General features: G+C 35.6%; 1 long non-coding RNA gene across 1 annotated transcript; it reads left to right on the forward strand.

Moving 5' to 3' along the window:
* Window positions 1–17,777: 17,777 nt before the first annotated feature.
* Window positions 17,778–22,267, forward strand: LOC113335928. The gene is made up of 5 exons (XR_003353538.1): window positions 17,778–17,908; window positions 18,818–19,246; window positions 19,399–19,528; window positions 20,699–21,014; window positions 21,345–22,267. It is a non-coding gene; the product is annotated as an uncharacterized LOC113335928 (long non-coding RNA).
* Window positions 22,268–22,441: the final 174 nt, after the last annotated feature.

The following is a 22,441-nucleotide window of genomic DNA, read 5'->3' on the forward strand; positions in this document are numbered from 1 at the left end:
TACCAACTGGTACACAGAAAAGGTTGACTAATATTGGGTTCTAAAACGAATTAAGTAAAGATGTGTGCAATATTGCATATCCCCAAAGCAATAAAGGTAGGTTGGTACTCATAACCTATGCCTTAGGCACCATCTGTAATCTTTAATGATAGACTTTGTGAGACCATGAGGTATAAGATGCTCTATGTTGATCCCATTAAACATGTAATAACCATCAAGTCCTTCTGATGTATACTCTCTAGCATTTACAAGGGATGGTGAGTCCTTACATGTATAATATGTGCTAGTAGTTTTCCGAACGTAACATTACTTGGGAACTATAACTAGTTCAAAATGTAAAAACATCCACGAGAGCCATAAGTCACTTTAATGGTCCGCATTCTGCACGGATATTTTTCTAAATATCACCTCGTTTTTTCTTTGTAATATGGATTGTTTACCTTTTGCATCTTAGGATGGTTTTGATCCTGTTTTACTGAAGACTTTGTTAAATGAGTGATACACTTTCTTACTTAAAATCACAACGGAAAGGGGGCTTGTGCATCTAGTACTTTAGAAAACACTTATTGAGATACTTCGTTATTTCACGTTCTGTCAATCTTTTTCCTGTTGTCTCGTTCGCTCAAATAAAGTGATGTACGTATAAGTCCTTTCAAAACGATCATCATGTTACAACCAAAATGGCTTTATGGTTATGCCAAAGCCTTTGTGAGTCAATACCCAATATTTCATTGTCGGGGTCAATATGGATTCAGTAATCCAAATACTAGTGATTTATATTTCACCAAATTGACTCATAAAATTTCTCTAAGAATATGCTTTCTTTCGTATCCATTAAAGACAATACAAGATGCAATCAATAAAATTTGCATCACTGTGAGTTTCCATATGATATCCACTTGCATGGGTTTCTTTGGAAATTAAAAAGGTGTGATTATCTCTCGGTACATACAGAGCTTTTTGTGACTTTTAATCTTTGTTTCCTCTTGGAAACAAAATTTGAGCAGTGCTTATCTCGATGATCCAATCATCGTATTCACACTATAAAAAACTAGTTCAACAACAAAACTAGTTATATTCCTTAAGCTAGTGGGAGGGAAACCACTATCTGTTAGACATCGAGCTTTGTGAGACTTAATAAGTGGTGTAGACTTATTACGTAACAAAAGTAAGGTTCAACTCAAATACTTTAGAGTGTTACGATTCATGTGGATGATTTTCACATGATGATCCTTATACCTCAAGTGCTTTAGAGTGTTTATGTCTCGTGGAAATGATATACCTTTCATTCCATAAGTAAAGAAAGTGGATCTGGTTCAATTGAATGAAATAATCAAATTTGGGTAAGTCTAATGGAAAGGCAAAGTTCTTCTTGCCATTAAAGTTGATGTCTACAATATGACCTTCCTCTAACATACAGTGAGTTTGTGGTTCTTTAAAACTCCCTACATAGGTGGCAATTGGTTGCTGCTACGATACCCGTATTATATTGCTTGTACCAATACCTACTACAAAATTCATTTCCAACTCTTTCACATGTTCTAGATACCAATATTGATATCATTTGGCACGTCTAACTCCCTGTTCTTCGAGGTTCTTTCCATATTTATACTTGGCACAGTTACCTCAAGTGGAGATTTTTTTTTATCCCAATGTAAATATTTTTGTTTAAGAGAATATCACAACCTCCCAACTACTTACATTGGGTTGAATAGCTTACTAAAGACCGTGAATCTCTTGTTAACATACTTCGGCATCTACTGTTAATTTAGTATAATGGATGAAGTTGAAAAGATAAAAATGAAAAGATTTTTTTGATTCATGTCACCTTTTGTAAAGCCCTTGTAGAAACAAACGATTTCTGTAGCAGAGGTTCCTAATGGTGCTCAAGTACTTCTGACTCCAAAAGGTCAAATTCTAATCGAGTTGGTTTAGTCAAGGCTTGGTCCATTGTGTCGACTAGGTCATGGTTAACAAAAGTGCACATATATGGTTTATTATATATGAATTACTCAGGCCTATTGATAATAAACTTGAAACTATTATCATAGAAGCCCAAATATATTGTTAATCCTAAAATTGAAAATTTCATCATCCAACTGTGGTGATTAGAAACCAATTTTAGACATATCTGATGATAATGAAATTTTTTACAGAAGATTCAACAAAAATTTTCTCTAAACATAACAAAATTTCAAGGTAATCCAACGCCTAAAGAAAACAAATCTATGTGACGCCGTATAACTGTTCTAATTCACGTTTCGGTGGACATAGATGGAAATATCACATACTTTTGAATACTTTCCATGATTGGATCTTTATGCAATTTTTACAATGTTTCAGGAAGAAACACTATGTAGAACATGCAAAGAATACAAAATAATCCAACGGTTGGAATTCTAAAAACATCAAGGTTTGCTACGCTGTTACAAACTAGGGTTTTTCTTAACATAAACAATTTCATTAAAATCGTTTTTTGGAAATTGCATCATATTCCGATTTTAGTGAAATTTGTAAAGAGCATGTGATACTTAATTGGGTTGAACATATTCAAATTTCTTGAAAATCTAACGGTGAAATCTCTATGTTTGACAATCATATCTTCATGGAACCCTAGAAAATACTATGAAAACGAAATTCTTTTGTTAAAAAGAAATACCTGATAACGCATCCATAATATTATAACCATAAAATCAGAACCACGCATCTTCAAGAAGTAATCCATCACAGTTCTCGAACGATTAAAAAACCTAGTTTAATTGGGGGCCATGGAATTTTGTTTGCCCCCAAAAATTTTCAGGGGTGTAAATATCGCAATATGAATATACTATTTTACCCTTCACTAATTGAAAATCAGTTTCACTAATTAACTACCCTAATTAAGGTCCCTAATCTATATACCCTAATTAAATCAAAGAGAAAATCAGTTTCTCTTTTATCTTCATCTTCCTCTCCTCCCTTTCTCTTCTCCACCTCCACCATTAACGACTCCACCTCCACCGAGGAAAATTCTTCGAACCGATTCATCGCGTAATCGTCGATGATAAAACTTTAATCGACGATTAACTTCTTCTCAAATATGGCTAAAACAAAGCAAACCGCTCGCAAAGCACTTCAAATTCCTAACCTTGTAGATACGGTGAATGCAAAGGTGTACGTGCGAAGAGCTCCTGAAGCAAGCAAATCGAAACCCAAAAAGGGAATGGCTCTAATTAGAGGGTACGTGAACTTAAACCCACCTTCTATTCGATGTTTTGGTTGTTTTTTGATTGTGTAATCGAGATTGGTAACTGAAAAATAGAAGTTACAGAGTGAGAGTCGTTAGCATCGAAGAAATAATACCCTAACGACTCTTGCATTGCATGCTTTTTCTACGAAAAATCGTTAACCTGTTAGTGTAAATATGACGACCCTTGTTCTGCTACTTCGACCTTTTGTGCCCTAGAATAGAGTCGTCGCCATATTAGGTTGAAGATGACGACTGTAGTTTGACGACCCCAAATTAGTGCGTAACGAATCTGGGTTGAACTTGAACTGCCTTATGTTGGAGAAAACGATAAAGTCGTCAGTAGTATATAATCCCTAGACTAGAGTCGATAGTAATCTATAATCCCTACAATCGTCATCTCTTTTAAAGGGTCAGCAGTTACTTGTTTGACGACCCAAGTTTAATCTTTAACGACCCTTTAAGGACCAAAATCATCCTCACTGTCCAATTTTTGCAAAGAGTCGTTACCTTATAAATTCCAGTCGTTACTTTTTGATGAAGAGTCGTTATTTTGTTAGAGCATATCATTGACGACTCTTTAACTGATAGAGATAAAGTTGATGTCTTATATAAAAAAAAATCGTGTTTGGAATGTAGTGACAAGAAAACGAAAGACAAGGTTGAAATCACGATAACTCCTCATTCGAAACCTCCCCACAACGATAAATACTTACTTGCCGGTCCATTGCGCGGAAGAAGGCCGAGTGAGGTATCATTTTCTATCACCGAACCAAGAGACAAAGGTAACGAGTTGTCTGATTCGTCAGAATCAGACACTCCTGTTTGGTTTTAATCTTTACGGATTAACGATTCATGTTAGTGGTTGCATTTATTTTTGAATTTAACTCAACCAAATGTGGTTGAGGTAGTTTGGTCGCTCCATTCTATATATAGAGGCCCATATCTCACCTATTCCATGTCAAAACCCTAATTATCAACCTCCTCTTCTCTTTCTCATTTAATTACCATTTAAGAGCAAAAAAAAAGAGAAACATCATGACTCCATTCACTAATGAAGAGAATTGTGTCATTACAAGAGTTTGGAAAACAATCACTAACCACTTTGAAAGTCTAGACAAAGACATTGATGAAACATCGGATGCTTGGTGGAACCGCGTATTCATCGTTTTTGTGGTGTTGGACGGAAATTGCAACTCAAGGTCTTTGAAACAAGTCAAGGAACGGTTCCAGAAGGTACAATTCGAGTGTGATGTTTTGAAAAGAGAACTTAAGGCTGTTAGGGAAGCCTTTCCGGATACCGACCAAAGGCTACTTGACCAATGGTAGTGGCCTATTCAAATCTTTAGTTGCCTATCAGTTTATGCAATCAATGTTAGTTTCCCAGCCGTAATGGCGTAAGTGGATGTTGTTTTATGTTTAAAGCAACAAGTTCGCAATGATTAGTTGGTCGCCATGTTCTAAAGCTACTAGTTTGGCTAGTTGACAAACAATTGTCACCTAATAGGTACCACTAATTTGTGTAGTCGTCAGGTTATTAGCAAAAACAATAAGTCAACAATTATCTTTTAATTGTTTAATAGATTTTGCATTTAGAGATTCATTTAGTGGCCAACAACATAAAACCACTGGCTTTTGTAGTAGTTGTTTCATATGCCTAATCCTTTAAGACACTAGTTCTTGTCTAGTTGTTCAATAGGTTATGGATAAATTATTTCACGCATTTGCAAATATATATGCAACTAAGTTTTAATAGCCAAATGGCTAAAAGTTGCTACCATCCCAGCAACAGCAGTAGCCAAATCATATATAAAACCAACTTCGGAGTGCCTAAACTTAAAGAGTCACTAGTTCTCTAGTATTTAAATAGGTAATGCTACTAACATCTCAGATTGACCGGTGTGAAGGCTGATCCGGGCTTGACCAGTACTACGGGCCCGGGCCTGGAAAAAAGTCCATCCGTAAATAACTTCCCAAATTTAATGCTAAGTACGTTAATTGAATTTTCATAAGCAATAATAAATATTAAAAAAAAGATATACCAAAAATAAATTTTTATTTAATAACATTCGTTAAAACAAAAATGTTTCCAAACAAAAAATCAAGAATATCATAATCCCACCCGAGATATCAGGACCACAAGACCCAAAAAAAAAAATGTTCTTTTAAGAGCTAAGCTAGATCGTTCTAAAAAGAGACTCTAAATAACAGAAATGGTAAATGCATCTAAACCTCAACCTATTCTTCTTCATCATCCTCTTCGAGTTCCCTGTCTGGATTCTCCTCGTCACATTCTTCTTGATCATCTGCAAAGGCCTCTACATCCTCCTGTTTAGCTTCCATATCACTACCTTCAAAGGCATCTAGATGTTCATGAATTTGACTCCCGTGCATATCAGCATCTTCATCATCATCTTCCTCTTTCAGAATTTTTCTATCGCATGAGGTAAAATGCAAGTTAATATGCAGTTAAGTATAAGAATGCAGACATATATAAGACTACATGTTAATCAGAAATCACCCACCCCAAATCTTCCAGTTCAATCTATCTCTATATATACATATACATATACATATATATATATATATATAACCTTATGGAAAATATGCCATAACCAAAACCATACTCTTGTATATGATGTAAGCTACTGAACGCAAAAGACAATAAGAAATGATAGCAAGGGTCTGCAAAAAAATGAGTTCAACTGTGCCAAGAATGCACTTGGCAGGGCATTCTTGTTTTCAAAGCAATAATGAGTGCAATTTTAAGACAAACAAGAAAACAAATTAAAAAAGAAAAAGATAAGATAACTTGTGTAGTGTTTTTCAGTTCCACATATCAATACCTAAATGTCCACTTCCATGACTTTAAAAAAAACATCATATGTAAACAGTAAGCAAATAGATATACCTTGAAATCATCGGTGGTGAAGTGCGCACACATGTGAGCCCAATCACGTTTGTTGGGGAAATCTACGGGAGGGTGTGCCAAAGCCTCCAGGTGGCCATCTGAGTCAGCGAACCCATCACCCCCAGCTTTTTTGTATGCTAGATGAAGTTTGTGCCTATATGCCTTATAGGCATTCCTCATCACGTCTTTGATCACTTTCACAACCACATCATCATCAGGATCGAGGATAAAGTGGTCATATATGGCCGAAAACAACTTATTAGAGATAGCAACTAAAACCAACGGCAATTCCAAACTAAGAATAAAAGAAGTAACATTAAATTTTATATACCCGGACATTTTGGATCACTCCGGCAATCTTCTACTCAGGCATATCATCAAATTTATCATATGTTACTGGGCAATTGTCCCTTTGCCTTACCCACGACCCAATAGAGTTTATAAGCTCATGTCTATAATAACCACAAAATTTTTCTTGAAAAACTGGCACGGTTACTTTCTCCTTCCCCCTCTTGGCAACCACAAGATTAATCGTTTTCTTTCTTGTGGTGCGTTGTGGTAGACCTGTGTAAGAAACCAAAGATAGCATACAGGAAAATTATTAGCTAGCCAGAAAAAAAAAAACAATTGGTGAACGACTTGGAAGCACAGGACGTGTTCTTCCACCTTCCCTTCCCTTATGCACTGGTGACTTGATTGGTGCATGGTTTGGCAGCACCCGACCTGTTCTTTAAACTCCACTTCCGTCATGCACCGTTGACTGAGCTGCTTGCAGGCGACTGCTAAGATCATTCATTTGGTGTACTTGTCCTTCCCTGTTTTTGTCTCCTGCAATATGACATTTAAGTAAGGCATACATATTAATTGTTAAAATTGCCTGAAAATACACAACATCAGTTATTGGTCCTATAAGGCAGCATTCAAGAGACGTTTGAAAAATTCCCAGCACTGTATTGGGCATCAATCAGCAAACAACTACATTGTGTACTATTACTTGTGATTGAAAATTATGCAGAAAATGGCATGTAAAATTCTAACTCAGTTCAATACCAAAGCAACATATGTATGTTCAAAATTGAAAATGTTATTAAGAAAATGAGATTTAGATACCAAAAAAAAGGTTATTGGTTATCAATAAATTGAGATTGCTTCACACTTCTCGAATTTCCTCCCTGTCGTGTGAATATGGGATTCACAAGTGCAGCTGAGGGCGCTTTAGCTCCTCGCTTCTGTACTTTTTGGTTTTTCGAAGTCGATTCTGGAAAACAACCATGCATGATAATCGACAAACGGCACAAACAGAAAGTTAATGCCTTCATTAAATCATAAAGTTTATTCTTAATTTACCGTATTTTCGACGTAAAGCTTCATCCCCAAAGAATAGGCAGGCGTCTCGAGCCATATCTGATGAAATCAAAACACCTAAGATTATTAAGTTCGATCTGAATTCTTCAGTAAATAAACATATAAACAACTAAATGCCTCCTGCAACCTAAACTTAATCTGTGAGCACAACAAATCCACATATATATACATTTAATGAAAACTAAGCCTAAACTAAACATCAAGCACATGATTCAACAACCATTTGACTAGTAAGATAAAGCCTCAAAATGTTGACAAAATCAATTTAACCACCAAAAAAACATCAGATTGAAATCGATTATACCAGTTACGTTTTAATACCTACCCTTTCACAAAACTAAATTCATGAGAGGAATAAGTTACAACACTGAAGCGCAAAACCCAAAGTATCAAAACAAGACCTAGAACTATTAACTCAAAACATGAGGAAAAAAAACACCTATAATATATTCCTTCCCAGATTAATATTCAGAAGAAATATACCAGTAAGAACACAACAACCCAAATCAGATAAGTGCCCTGTCGAAGAAAAAAAAAACAGAAAAAATCAATTAGGTTTTGATACAAAAAATCAAGCATAGGGTTTGAAGAGAAAATTGAAAAGAAAATACACCTTCGTAAGATGAAGCTGAAATTGGATGGCACTCTTCATGATTTTATGACTCTTTATATAGCCAACAGATTCACATCAAGCGGGAATAATCCCGCCTAAAAGATTTTCTATTTGAGTTTCATCGCGCTCAAAACAATTTAGGGTTAACTGAGAAAAAAATTGAATTTTGTTCTTCGATATCTTCTTTCCAAAAATCAAGAAACATAATTTCCCTATTTCTCTAACGAATTCTGGAAATTTTCCTAATTTTCAGCCAAAATATCCCACGAAATTTTATCCCTTCGTTATCTCCGTTTCTCTCTGCTGCTCTGTAACTTTGTTTGCGGAGATGAACACGAAATTTTGTCACCTGTATGACAGGCTAGGTGTAAACGAGGAACAAAAAAGTTTAACGTTTTTAATTTCATGAGATGGACATGTCCAAATCTTTGTTAGCACGTGCCTTATTTTTATTAGTCCGTTAGTCCACTTAGGATTTGCATGCTAATATTAAGAGAATTAGGCAGATAAACAGTTCGGGGAGCTGCGAATTAGGCTTTCACGTATTGCCCCTGGAAAATGGTATAATGAATTGTTTTATAAATAAAATTGAGGATATACTTTAGTTTAATTAATTTAAATATCATGGACCACAATCCCTTCCCTACCAGGCTGCCACTTATATATTCATGAGTTCGTCTATATCCCAAACCACAGTGCTTGAAGCTTGAGTTTTCTACCCTCATTTAATTCTATTTTTAGCACCTGTATAATGCACAAATATAAAGTAATGTTTTATACTCTTTCGTTTCAAAAAGATAATCTTGGTTCATGTGTAATTTATACGTGAAATCGGCATATTTTTTTTAAAACAGAGGGAGTATATATGTTGAGTCATAAACACAATATATTTGAGGTTATTGATGATAATGGCATCGCGCATTCGCCAGGATCTAGTATATACAAAGAAAAATCTTTGTTATGTTTTAGGTTGGAGAGGCAAAATAAAGGAAAACGTTATTACACTCAGAGAGAGTAAGATAAGAGGTTTTTGAATTTGCTTCTATTCGTCTAACCATTGGTGGGGTTCATGATATTCTTTTTGAATGATGTTGTAGTAATGAGGTTCAAACTCTCGGACTTGTGAAGATTAAATTTAAAGATTTAATAAAATTATATACAAAAATATTAACAAAGTGGGCGAGAGGTAACCAAGACACTAGATTCCACTATGATGCAAAATTGAATGATACATATTTCAAAACTCTAATTATCTTTTAAGACTCTTATTTCTTAATTCACAAATAATATGAAAAATTCTCAAAAATTAATTGTATCCCTAAGCATAGATTATCTAAACAAAGCATAACCTATCTAATTGAATCACAACTAATGAAGAAATTTTTTGCAAACAATTAAAAACTCTGCAAAAGCAGTGATTGAGTGAATTATAAATTATAAATTAGAGAGAATAAATAATTACCAATTATTCATGCGTAAATAGCTTCCTCATTGCCTTGGTTGTGAGAGAATTAGCCGCTCATCATGTTGGAAAACCTCTCAAAGAATTTCATTGATGCTCAAAAATGGTTTACAAATGATGAGAATATGAGAAATACAATAAAACCGGGTTTGTAACAGTTATAAGTGTTACAAACCAGCTGTTACAGAAAACGACAGACAGAAAGTGCTGTAAACACTGTGCTGCGACCCTCGCCTCTGTGTCGGTGACACTGTTGAAAAACGATTGTCTCTGCAGGTCCGTTCTTCGTGTTTTTCAACAGCAACAGCAGAAACCGAGTTTGGGAAAACTCGAATTTCTTCTTCTCTGGCTCTCCTCATCCCCCCAAACTCTCCTGCCTTGCTCCGAATGGATTTATCCAGCCAATTTTTGCTGATTCCAAACCCCATACCATCCCTGTTTAGCTGAATTGAGACGACCCAACAACAATTAGCCATTGAATCTCACTGCAACAAGCTCAAATTGCCAACCCTAATTTCGTTCTTCCAATGCAAAACTTTCCCGCCAAAACTTGGAATTTGAATGAAGAATATGACCTCCCCCTAACAGAGATGGGGGTGCGTTTAGCAGGTGACACCCTGGGGTGCAAATAGTGATTGAGGTGCCCCTTAACCAAAACTGAGAGTCCGAATAACATGTGTCCTCAGGGTGCCAAAATCAACTTTTCGAGCTGAATTTTCCAAAAAATGTTTATTTCCCAAAAATGCCTATAAACACATAAAACACCAAAATTAGTAGAAAATCGAGTGCCAACAATATATAGTATTGAGATCAAATTAGACACAAAAATGTGTCTATCAGTTCATGATATCTATCATCCGCCATTAACTTTGATAAGTACATCCAATTCAATGTAATGTGGAAATAACAAAGTTTGAACATCGACCATCCATTTTTTTGATCAAGAACAATAACTCTCGATAAAATAAAATGCTACTTCTTGGATCCTTTTGTAAATCGATAAATCAATAAGATATGTTCACTTGAGATTAGGTTCGAAAACGTTGGATTACGTTGCAACTGATGTTTATTTAAGTGGTTTTAGTCAATGCGATACAATTATACAACAAATTAAATCCCGATTATATAGTTAATCATATTTTGGTGCAAGTGCTCTGAAATTAAAGTCATCAGGTAACTTCAAAAGTCGTCTGTGAGATTTTAAGTTTCGACTGTGTTTTTCGATCAATACCAATATCAAATGTTGGACTACATTGCGATACATGATCATTTAGGTGATTTTGGCCCAGGAGATACACCTTGTGCAACAAATAAGAAATAGTTAAATAACCTCATCATATGAGGATAGTTAATCCAATTTTGGTACAAACGTTCGAAAATTGAAGTCACCGAGGAACTTCAAAAGTCGTCTTTGAGATTTTAAGTTTCGACTATGTTTTCCGATCAATGTCAATATCAAATATTGGACTACACTGCGATAGATGGTCATTTAGGTGATCTTGGTCCAAGATATACACCTTCTGGAACAAATAAGTACGTAATAAATAAATAACCTGATTATATGAGGATAGTTAATCTGATTTTGGTTCAAACGTACGGAAACTGAAGTCACCGAGGAACTTCAAAAGTTGTCTATGAGATTTTAAGTTTCGACCATGTTTTCCGATCAATACCAATATCAAATGTTGGACTCCATTGCGATAGATGATCATTTAGGTGATCTTGGTCCAGAAGATACACCTTGTGCAACAAATAAGTAACAATTAAATAACCCGACTATATGAGGATAGTTAATCCGATTTTGGTACAAACGTTCGAAAATTAAAGTCACCGATGAACTTCAAAAGCCGTTAGTGAGATTTTAAGTTTCGACTATGTTTTCCGATCAATACCAATATCAAATGTTGGATCACGTTGTAATTGATGATCATTTAGGTATTGGTCCAGGAAATATACCTTGTTCAACAAATAAGTGATAATTAAATAACCTGATTTTATGAGGATAGTTAATCTGATTTTAGTACAAACACTCAAAAATTGAATTCACCGAGGAACTTCAAAAGTCATCTGAGAGATTTCTTAGTCAAGGCTATTCTTATAACTCCGTGATATCTCACCAGTGACCTTGGATTAATAGATACCTCATTTTTGACTCAACCACCCATAAATATTAATTGGTGGGGGTGGGTAGTCAAATGAGATTTCTATGAACTTTCATAGATTTTTAATTTGAGTGACTCCTAGAGATTCTTTGAAAATCTATAGAGTCTTTGTGACTTGTGCAGAGAAAAAATATGAGATTTATAGGGACAAGAAAATGAGTCTTGTAGAAATTTTATGTGATTTTTGTAGAGACAAAATTATATAATGTCCCCTGATTAATTCTAGGAATTGCCGATTTTTTTATTATACATGTTACAGTAATAATCAAAGTACCATGTTGTGAAAATAAATTTCACCGTTGTCATATGCTAAAATTTCATTAACTTTATTCCACTCGTCCGACATTGTATTTTCTTTGTTATCTCACTAGTGAAAGCACCTTGTTACATTTTTCTACTTTTTACTCATCATAATTTCACAAAAGATGGGTACTTTTTATTTTGATTTCAACAAAAAATTGTCACATGGTCGGGGCAGAAGAACCGATACAAAGAAACAGTGGGAGGATGTTATCAGTCGCATGTGTTTTTGTCTCCATTTACTTTCCTTTTTTTTTTCCTTCCCTAGATCTATTTTTGTAAAGATATCTAGAAAATTTCAGCACAGAAACTCAGCAAAATCATCTCTAAAAATCACACTCAAAATATCCCGCGAAATTAACCCGCCAATTTTCGATATCCCCTAAAATTTATCTGAAAATCTCCTAAAGAAATGCTGCATAAATCTCTAAACTTTTCTCTGTATCCATCGCATCCTCTCACCATCCCAAGAACAAACTTTTCTGGTTATTCATTCAGATATGCCTTCATAGCTAAGGTTAGGTTTCTGCAAACCTTTTTAGGAATTCGTTTTGGTTTTGTTGATTCAATTTATGTAAGTTAGGATTTTTGGTTTTATTGTTGCTGGGAAAACATGCTAGATCTAATTGTTTAAGTAACTATTGTTGGCGAAAAGAAAATCAATCTCATAATCGTTTTCATTCAAAAAACAAAAAAAAGAAAGAAAAGAACATTCAATTCTCATTTGGGTTTCAATTTTCTCTATTAAAAACATCTAGTTTCTCTGATTAAAGGATGTACTAGTTCGATTTATTTCTAAATAAACGATTTACGGTTTGCAATTATTTGGTTAAATCTTTTAATCATGTCTATTTGGACCGAAAAAACAATTTTATGTTAGATTTCGTAATAGGAGAATTGTTCATGGATTGGTTATCAATTAGATGTGTTCCTTCAAAATTCAATTATTCACATGTACTGAAAGGGTGGTGCAATTGTTGATGCTAGACAGGTGTTTGACAAAATGGCTAGATGAATTTTGTGTTGGAGCTTCTGATTTTATTATTATGTTTGGAATTGTTTATGTAAAGAAGAAAAGTGAACTTGGATTGGTTGGTTGCATAACCAAGTAATAAATTATTAACTGTAAATCTTGTCATCATGGCATTATAAGAATTTAGCATATGTAGCAGGATTTTGGTTCAATGAACTTAATGTTGGTTGTGCTACGTAGACTCAAGTAATTGCAAATGGTTTTGGTGCTTGTGTAGTTCTTTTTGTTGTTGGTGGACATGTCTTATAATTTTTCTTTTTAATGTACATAAGAGAGTATTCCCGTGGTCATCTAGTTTTGTAGAGTTTGGTTGTTACAAGTTATCTGGTGCATATTTTGATCTGTGCATTTTTATGTTGGTTATGATATGTTTTTCGATTTGTATTGGTGAAGACCATTTTTAATCCCTACATTTCTGAACTAGCTAGGTGACAGTTTAGATGAATTCTTGTTCCTTATGCTTAAAATTTTAATGTACTCACCTGCAATTGGGTTTAGATAGGTCACGTTCCTTTTGTGTTTAACCAGATTATTGATTTCGACTAGATTTCTTATCAATGTTTTATTATTTGTTTGTCTTAGGTTAAAGAGATAACCTAAGTGTCACTATGAATTTTCAAGAATTTGCATCTAATTCTCCACCTTGTTTTCCCTCCATTGTTTTCCTTTTTATTTTTAGGATCTTCATTTGCCCCAATTCATTATTTTGCTGAGTGTTGAGACTTGAGAACAAACATCAAAAAGAAGAGGAGGAAACTGAGCAGGTATGTTTTTATTAATATTATTATTTTATTCTTTTATAGAATTTGAATGATTAAACTTCAATTTATGTGATAATAAAGCATGTGATACCTGCGTTGTATGTCGACTTTGTGTTTATCAAATCGAATCGTGTTAGGTAGTCAGTTTGAATGGTTAGTAATATTGGGGTTTTGTTTGAATTAAGGCTTACTGTGCACCACTGGAGAATGTATTTATGCATATAACATGTTTGTAATATCACCTCTATTATTGTTGGTACTTGAGTTTCAAATATATTTTCTTGTTTGATAAGGATGCAAAGAGTAGTAAAAGGATATATGGTAGAATATAAATACTTGCTATAGTTAGTCTTAGCCTCTTCCATTGTCTATGTCGATGAATAAAATTATATATGTATGAGAAGTGGAATGACTTGATTGAGAATTTGAATTTGAATTTCTTACAAGCACTTTTTTTACTAATATCACTTTATTGTTTTCCAGGGGTCCTCCTAAAGTGTATTTGTAAGCTGCTGCCCAGATTAGTTGGATTTAAAGAGATTACCCTGGCGTTCAGTATGGATTTCCTAGAAGATGAAACTATCGACAAAAGTTGGTTGAAACTGCCAAGAAACCATCCCGACTATCGGGTGTCAAAAAGTTCTTGAAATTTTCATGTCGCGACTTAGAACCAGGGGAGGACATAAGGTGTCCGTGTATAATGTGCAATAACAAAAACTTACTTAAACCAAGTGTAGTGGAGGGACATATAATGTGGAAAGGGTTTCTGCAAGGATATGCCCATTGGATATACCATGGGGAGGGTGAAGAGGAGGACTATACGTCTACTGGTACTGTGATTGGGGATGAGGATTATAAATGAGATGGTGCCTGCATAGTGACGCAGTTTGCACCACTGACGAAGACGATGACTTTGAACTAGGCGATATGGGATTCTAATAGTCTGCATTTGGGGAAGGTAAAGTTTATGCGCGCTGTTCACGTGTATATAGTAGTCAAGTTTTTATTTTTGTTTACGAAGAATTCAACCTTTTTGTGTCTTGTTTTGGTTGTATGGAACTTTTGAACTATATTTTTGGTATGTCCAGCTATATTACAGTGGCTCATTCATGTCTTTTAGTCATTGTTTTTCTCTTGGCAATGAAGTAGGTTTAGAATTGCACTACTGGAAATGTCTTTAATCCTGCAGTGGTTGCTTGGTTATGCAGTCACTTCATGCGTTGTAAACTACTGTAGTCTCTATCTGTTGGTGATCTGTAGTCCAGGTGATACTGATCTTGGCGTCTGCATAGCGATTCTGAACATCTACAATGAGTTTTCTATCTGTGCAGCGATTTCCAGATTGATGTAGGCATGTTCGCCCACTGCAAACTGCTGCAGTTTACATGTATTTGGTATGCAGTCGCTGTGATCACATTCTTAGAACGAGGTTTTGATGTATATCAAATCTGTGTTGGTCGGCAGCGTAGTGCTTTCACCCGCAGAACTTGTTTTTATTTTGCAGTCTCATTCCTTGTCCCAGTTCTTGTCTGTTGAGACTGGATTTTGTTTATGATGTAACCTTGTATTTGGCTTGGCCTTTTCTTTCAATGTAACTTTTCAATTTCAAAAAGAAATAATAGCATTTGCAGTCAGTGTTCAATCTCAGAGCTCCACTATTAGCCATAAACAACCCCTTTTCAGATCATTTCTTAATAGCCAAAATAGCCTGCTAAGTACTTGATGCTCCAACTTAACCATTCTTAACCCTTGAATAAAATTTATTTGGCAACAAAAACTTAAATATAATTATGTAACCTCCATCACGCAAAAAATTGCCTTTAGACTAGACGAATGACAATAGAGTTTTCAATCAGAATTCATGTGCACAAGCCTACTACTTTAACTAGCTATCTCGAGTCTTCTTACATCGCACTAAGGATTCGGCCCGAAAATTGTATAATTATACATATTTCAATTTTCATTGAATTATGTATCGCATTCACTTGAATAGATCACTCCCTCATTAAATTAATTAGTCCCCTTAAGTGAAGCTACTAAGATGCTTAAGTTGGTTCCCAAAATTAGCTCAATGTATATGCCTACTGTAGTTGGCATGGTTAATTCCCAAAGGTTTAATCAACTAGGTTTACTGGTAGTTGTGCTACTTTAGTGGCTGAATAGAAGGTTAGGCAACTAATATGTCGCCGTTGTTTTTTTCCAAGTGGTTGAATGTCTCAAGCTACTAGTGCATTCGTTTAGTTGGCGCATACTTATTTCTAATGGGTTTTAGAAACTGTAGTTGCTTACCGTTTAGTGGCTTAAATCAATACACACCCCCAGTTGCCTTCCCTAGTGGCTTAAACTGTTAAGCAACTAAATTTTCTCTGCTGTTGCAAAATTTTAGTAGCCCTTGGTCAGTTTTTTTTGTAGTGAAGAGTAAGTATTTGAACAAGAGGTAAAACTTATAAAAATCTTTGATCGATACTAACTAAGTATATTCACATTTTCAGTTGGGGAAGGCGTATCGCTATTATGAGGAGATTCGTGGGGAAAAGTTTGAGCTCCACGATTGCTACTTTATCTTGGAAGGCACTAGATATAACTACGCCATATATGATTAAGTGTATAAGTGCACCTTTATTATCTATTGTATTTCATTTCCTTCAATGCAACGCTATGCGAGATGTATGCCTTTTACGATTCAATGAAATGATTCTATGAAATCAAAAATTATGAGAATCTAGTGCAAGGGTCGTTATTTTATATAACTAATCAAACTAACGACTCTAAAAGAAATTAGTAATTGATAGCTAGGATCGTCATTTCATATGACTACATGTATGACGACCCTAAGTATTACTTTTTACAGAGAGTTTTGGTTTTAGAGTCGTCAATGTGTAAACAAAACAACAAAACGACTCTAAGTGACCTAGTTAAAAAGGGTCGTCAATGTTTAGCACACTATCCTAACGATTTTTCATAACCTGGAAAAGTTGCAGGTTTGAGTCGTTATTGGTAGTGTCAATATACTGACGACCTTAGAGAGTCGTTTGGGTATACACCCCCCGACTATGACGACCTTTTCTCTGAGTTGTTCCATAGTGTGGATGATTCGACCACTTGGAGCACCATTCCGACAATTTGAAGAGTATAAGAAGTTTACCTGATTGTTTTGGCCTCGGGGTTCCTCATTTTGAGTGTTGGTTCCTTCATCTTGAGCAATGGGATCTTCATTCCAACCATTGTTCATGCCTTTCCCTATCAACATCTCCTCATCAAACATCCAACCCATATCATTAGTGGAGACAATCTTACCATCAACACAATCATTGTTGTTATTTGAAGCTTCACCAATCTCATTCCCTCCACTTGAATCACACATTTGTAAAAACCCTAGGTTTTCCTCTCAAAACTCCTCCTCTTCTTCTCAACACATAAAACACATTTTTCATATTTTTTTTTCCTAAAATCAAATTTTAATCTAAATACACTTACCACATTAATCAAACTAATTAATTCCTAATACTAATCATATCCGGTAGAATATCCGATTCGATATCCGACATCTGATAAAACAGATAAATAGTATAAGATCTCGAATATTCGGAAACGGATTTCGGATATCTGACAGATATTGACAGGCCTAGGTTACATGGATGTCATATTCTTTATATACATGTAAAGATAAACCCTAGGTATCTAGTTGGGCCGCACATCTATCAACCACATGCCCTACAACATTCGCCTCATTATTGTTCTGAAAGTCATTTTACATCTAAATATCTAACTTTGACTTTTTAATTGTTACCGTGAACACAAATCAATATCCAAATTAAATTTTGACTTTTATTTTTAACTTTAAATTCATTACCGGTTAGGTTTGGCAGAAAAAAAAAATGAAAATCATATCCTTCCTCAACTGACACCAAAGTTAACTTTCGGACTTTCCCAAGTCAAAATTCATTTCTGGACAATATCCTAACAGAAAAGAATTAAAAAGAAAATGAGAAGCACTGCAGCGCACCCTATTGCTGAGGGCGTCGTTGATATCATCGTCTTCGCTTTTGGGATAAGTTTAGATCTGTTAATGCAGGTATGCAATTTCTCTTTGCTGTCTGAAATCATTCATAATGGGTGTGGTAGATTCGTACCATGGATTGATGGATACTGCGATGTGTAAATTTGTTAAAGTGTCTGATTGATTAACAACAAAAACCCTTCTGCAATTGATGCAAGCTCTCAATTTCTTGTCGTTGGTGTTTTCTTGTGAAGAAGTAATTCCCCTCCGATTTCACAAATGGAGGGCAATTTTGAAATACATATTCTCCTTTCCTTCATTTTCTACTGTTTATACTATCATCATCATCAGCAGTAGTGAAATTAGGGCAAGATTATAATTCTCAACACCTGTTCTTGTTACTCTACTTTCCCCAATTGTTCTTTTGGTGAGCTCTTTTCCTCTCTTTCACATAAGTCATAAATTTTGCCCCATTTTCTTCCCCTTTTTCATTATGGCTTCTAATTGTTTTTGATGATCTATATTTTTCTACTTGGATTTTTCAATTTTTTTGTGTTTGCTACATAATATAGTGGTGTGTGATGCTTGATTTCAGTTTGAAGCTTGTGCTGTCAGTACTAATGTTTTGGGCTTCCATTTTAGTTTTGCATCAAGGGGGGTATACAGTACATACTAATTAAGCTTACTAGATTTCATTTTATTTGAATTTGGATCTTTTAGCACCATTTGAGCTTAGTCATATGATTGCATTTCATTTGCAACATAATCTTGGCATGTTTAATCACGTTACCTGAATGCGGCACGTTTGGACAATGTTTCTCATCTGTTATGAACATTCTTGTTTGCACTGCAAACTTATAAGAAGGAATAAGAGAGATGCATAGGAACTACTAGCAGAGTTATGAGTGTCAATTGGGTGGAGTTTTTCTATTGATAGTTTCGGTATGCTAATTGATTTATTTTTGAAATTTTATTTTCATTTAGGCTAAATGGATAGTGCCATAATGGGGAAGAGGATCTTATGAACTAACAGGGCGCGACACGCGAGTTCCACAGTATCAGAGGAATCCGCTGTCGACATGGAACAAAACTATTGTTGTCATCCAAACATACCATCAGCTTGTGTCTTGTGAGCACTCTCAAAGCAATGCTTCCTACTTCTCATGGCCCACCTCCAGACGATTGAATGGATCTTCTGAACATACGGGGAAGCAAGCAACCAGTTTAATCGAGCTGATAACAACTGTGGCATGTCATAGCCAGATCTTGCTCTGTGATAGTCCCGGCACTGCAATTGGGTTTCGAGTCTGCAAGGGTGCATTGACAGATATACCTGCTATTCTTGTTTTTGTTGCCCGTAAAGCTCGTAAGTGGTGACTCAACCACATCCAGTCTTTACCATCTTCCCTCGAGGTAAGAGCAGTATGTATTGGTATTATACTTTTTCTTTGCATTTCATTATGTATGCTGGTGAGCATACATTTACTACATTTACTTGTTTCCCTCTTCTCATTTTCATCTCAATTTCTTTTGGAAGTTGGAAATGATTTGAAGTCAATGTGCAGGGACCAGGAGGCGTATGGTGTGATGTAGACGTCGTTGACCTCTCATAATTTGGTGCTTCTAAAGAACTAGTATACACTGAGCTTGTTCGGGTTACGAGGAAGCGATCTGTGTGTTGGTTCAGGTTCCCAGGTTATCCTCGCTTAACCCTCAAGAGCTTCATTCACTACCTGTTCTACTTTCTCGACAAACGAATCATTCACAGGGTTTCCTGATTGAATATATTTTCACAAATTGTTTGAAAGATTTAGCCGTCTAGCCCTTTAGATGTATGTGTATCAACAGAGATCGTGTTTAATTGATTAATAAAGGAATTCATTACCTGCTTCATTTTGTAAATACACTTTGAAGATAATTGAGTAAACTGTTACTGTATCTGTAATTTAAGGTGGCCAGAAATGCTTTTAATTTTTTTACCAGCTTTGTAGTGGATATTGGCATCTAATGGACTGTGTGTTGAGCTAGTTACCTTTACTGTGCATCTATTACCATCCTGTTCTTGAGGGATGTTTGCTTTCGCTGTAGGGTTTTAGCTGTCTTTTGTTCCTAGGGCATTCCGAACGGGTGTGAGTTTGTCACTTTGAAGGAGCCATGTTAACAATTATGTTGTCGTTTATCTGTTTCCATCCCATCTTATTTTCTTATTGTGGTTATTAGTCTGGCCTGTGTAAGTAGTTGTGGTCATTCTATTAGATTACACTATTATGTAAATCCAATTATTTCTTCGACTCTCTCCTTTGTTTTCTCAATTCCATACTTTTCGCATCAGAAGATTAATTTCTTCCTTGTACTCCTTGGAGCTGTTCCACAAGAAAGAAAGCTCCTAAAAAATATCAAACAAATGCACCTGTTGTTAGTTTTTTTTTTTTTTTTTTTTTTTTTTTTTGCGTCTAGACATGTTTTAAAGTTTTTTTCAAGTAATCAAAATCCTGAAGGCAATTCAGCTGCCATATAGTTTTGTTGAACTCCATCCTAAGCTGCTTTATTCTCTTCTGCATCATCAGTTGTTTTTACATTCCAAGCTGTAGAAAATACGTTATCTGATTGCAACTCATTAGGGAAGTAGATAACATGGTGGATGAACGAAATTTCTGATAACTTTCAGATGACCAATTGTCTAACATAGCATCGCGTCCAATCTTGAAAGTGTGATTGGTCATCTGTGTATGTTGATATGTTCTCATACTTCTCTCCTGTGTATACTTCCGAAGTCTAGATTTGCCATTACAGACTAAGACTAGTTGGGAGGCTGTAAAATGTTAAGCATGTTACCTATTTATCATCTGATTTCTCCATCCACAGGGACAGGCCCTGAAGCGAAGGACGGGGAACGAGCAGAATCAATGTGACTGCGACTGTGAAGGGTGCAGGCGAGATTATTTTCTTGTTGCGGGTGAAAACCAACAAACCATTCACCTTGAAGGGAATAGTGGGATATTCACCCTATTGACTGGCCAGAAAGATGAGAAGCCAAGGCCTATTGAGATCATATGTGGTGAAACAGCAAATCATGGGCAGTTGAAGCTGAAAGTTGGCCAACCTCCTGAGAATTGGACAAGTGGAGTTGATCTTGGTGGTCTTCTTAATGTTCTGATAACAACCAGTGAAGGACTTCAAGGTTTGTGCTCTTAAAACAAGTGATTTTCTTTTATTGGGGATGTATCTACTCTGACATGACTTAATCTCATCAGAAGTTCGTGGAATTTCACTTAAAAGCTGATGGTTCATCAGAATTACTATGTTAAGAACCTCAACAAATTTTTTGATGGGGGTTAAAGTTTTAGAGCCATCTAGTTTGTTTTTTCCGATGGGTAGATGAATTATAAACAATTACAACAGGATATGTCCACATATGCCTCAAAAGATTGTATGACAATTAGAAGTTAAAAGGACCCTCCTTCTACTATAAAGCCTGATTGTTCGTTTACTTTTGGTTGTTTGAATACAGAAGTAGTGCAAGAGCTAATAAATGCATTAGCAGCAGTTGCTGATCTTGCAGAAGGAACATTACCTAAGGGTATAAAGGAAGATATATATGAGCCTTTGGGTTTCAACCTGCAACAAATCCTCAAAGAAGATGAACCTGTTTAGGGGTGAACCACCCCTTTGTGCATAATGAGACGTGGTCGAGACGGCACCGGCCAATATAGAAGAACATCAGTTCATTCCCAACCTCATCAATGGCCCCTATGCACAAAAAAGATTCAAGAGAATACCCCTGAATCAAATAATCTATCAGCACCAAGGAATGGCTCGGATGAAGACCTCAGTTCTGCATTGCACTTTGGAGATAGTGAACCAAGACAAGGCGTTCAAAGTCTTCCATCATTATCGAAGAAGCAAAATAATATAAAGTGCTTACAGTTGCAGGAAATTTGAGCCTTCTCATTTTGTTATCCAAAGCCATCTTTTCTACATTATTTTGTTGAATAATCAATGAGTTCAAATGAGCTTCTCTTTCCAAGAGCAGACTGCCTGTGCCTTGGAGAGTATGAATTCTGAATATAAGTAGCCAGATTTTATAAATAGAGGGGCTGGACAGTGTTGCACCAGGGGATGCTGTTTCCTAGTTTTATCTTTTTCCTTCTTTACAACTCGGTGTGGAGACTTGTAGGTCATACTTAACGATGACTTGCAGGAAATGGTGCATGGGACATAATCTGGCCTGATCCCTTTACATCTCGAGGATGGTTAAATCTTGAAAAAGCTGTGATTTGTAAAGATGAGAGACCTCTCAGGTTTCAATTTCTTGTGCTACTGTTTAACAGGTAAACTCCCATTTTCACTGCTGGTCTTGTGATATTCAACTATATGCCTACCTGCAATAGGAGAAAAGTTCTTAAAAATTAAAGTGAAGAAGCTTTTGGTCCAGTTTAAACAGTAGTTTCGATCATCATCACTTTTATCTGGAGGTACTTGCGCTAGGTCAAGGCTTTGACATCATTCCAGGAATTGGGTTTATTTTTCTCATCTGATATAGAGCAGAGAACTTTGCCTAGTCTTGACAACATTAAGGGTTGTACAATTAGCTACATTGTGTTGTCT

The sequence above is a fragment of the Papaver somniferum genome, unplaced genomic scaffold (assembly GCF_003573695.1).
Source record: "Papaver somniferum cultivar HN1 unplaced genomic scaffold, ASM357369v1 unplaced-scaffold_150, whole genome shotgun sequence".
Taxonomy (NCBI): Eukaryota; Viridiplantae; Streptophyta; class Magnoliopsida; order Ranunculales; family Papaveraceae; genus Papaver; species Papaver somniferum.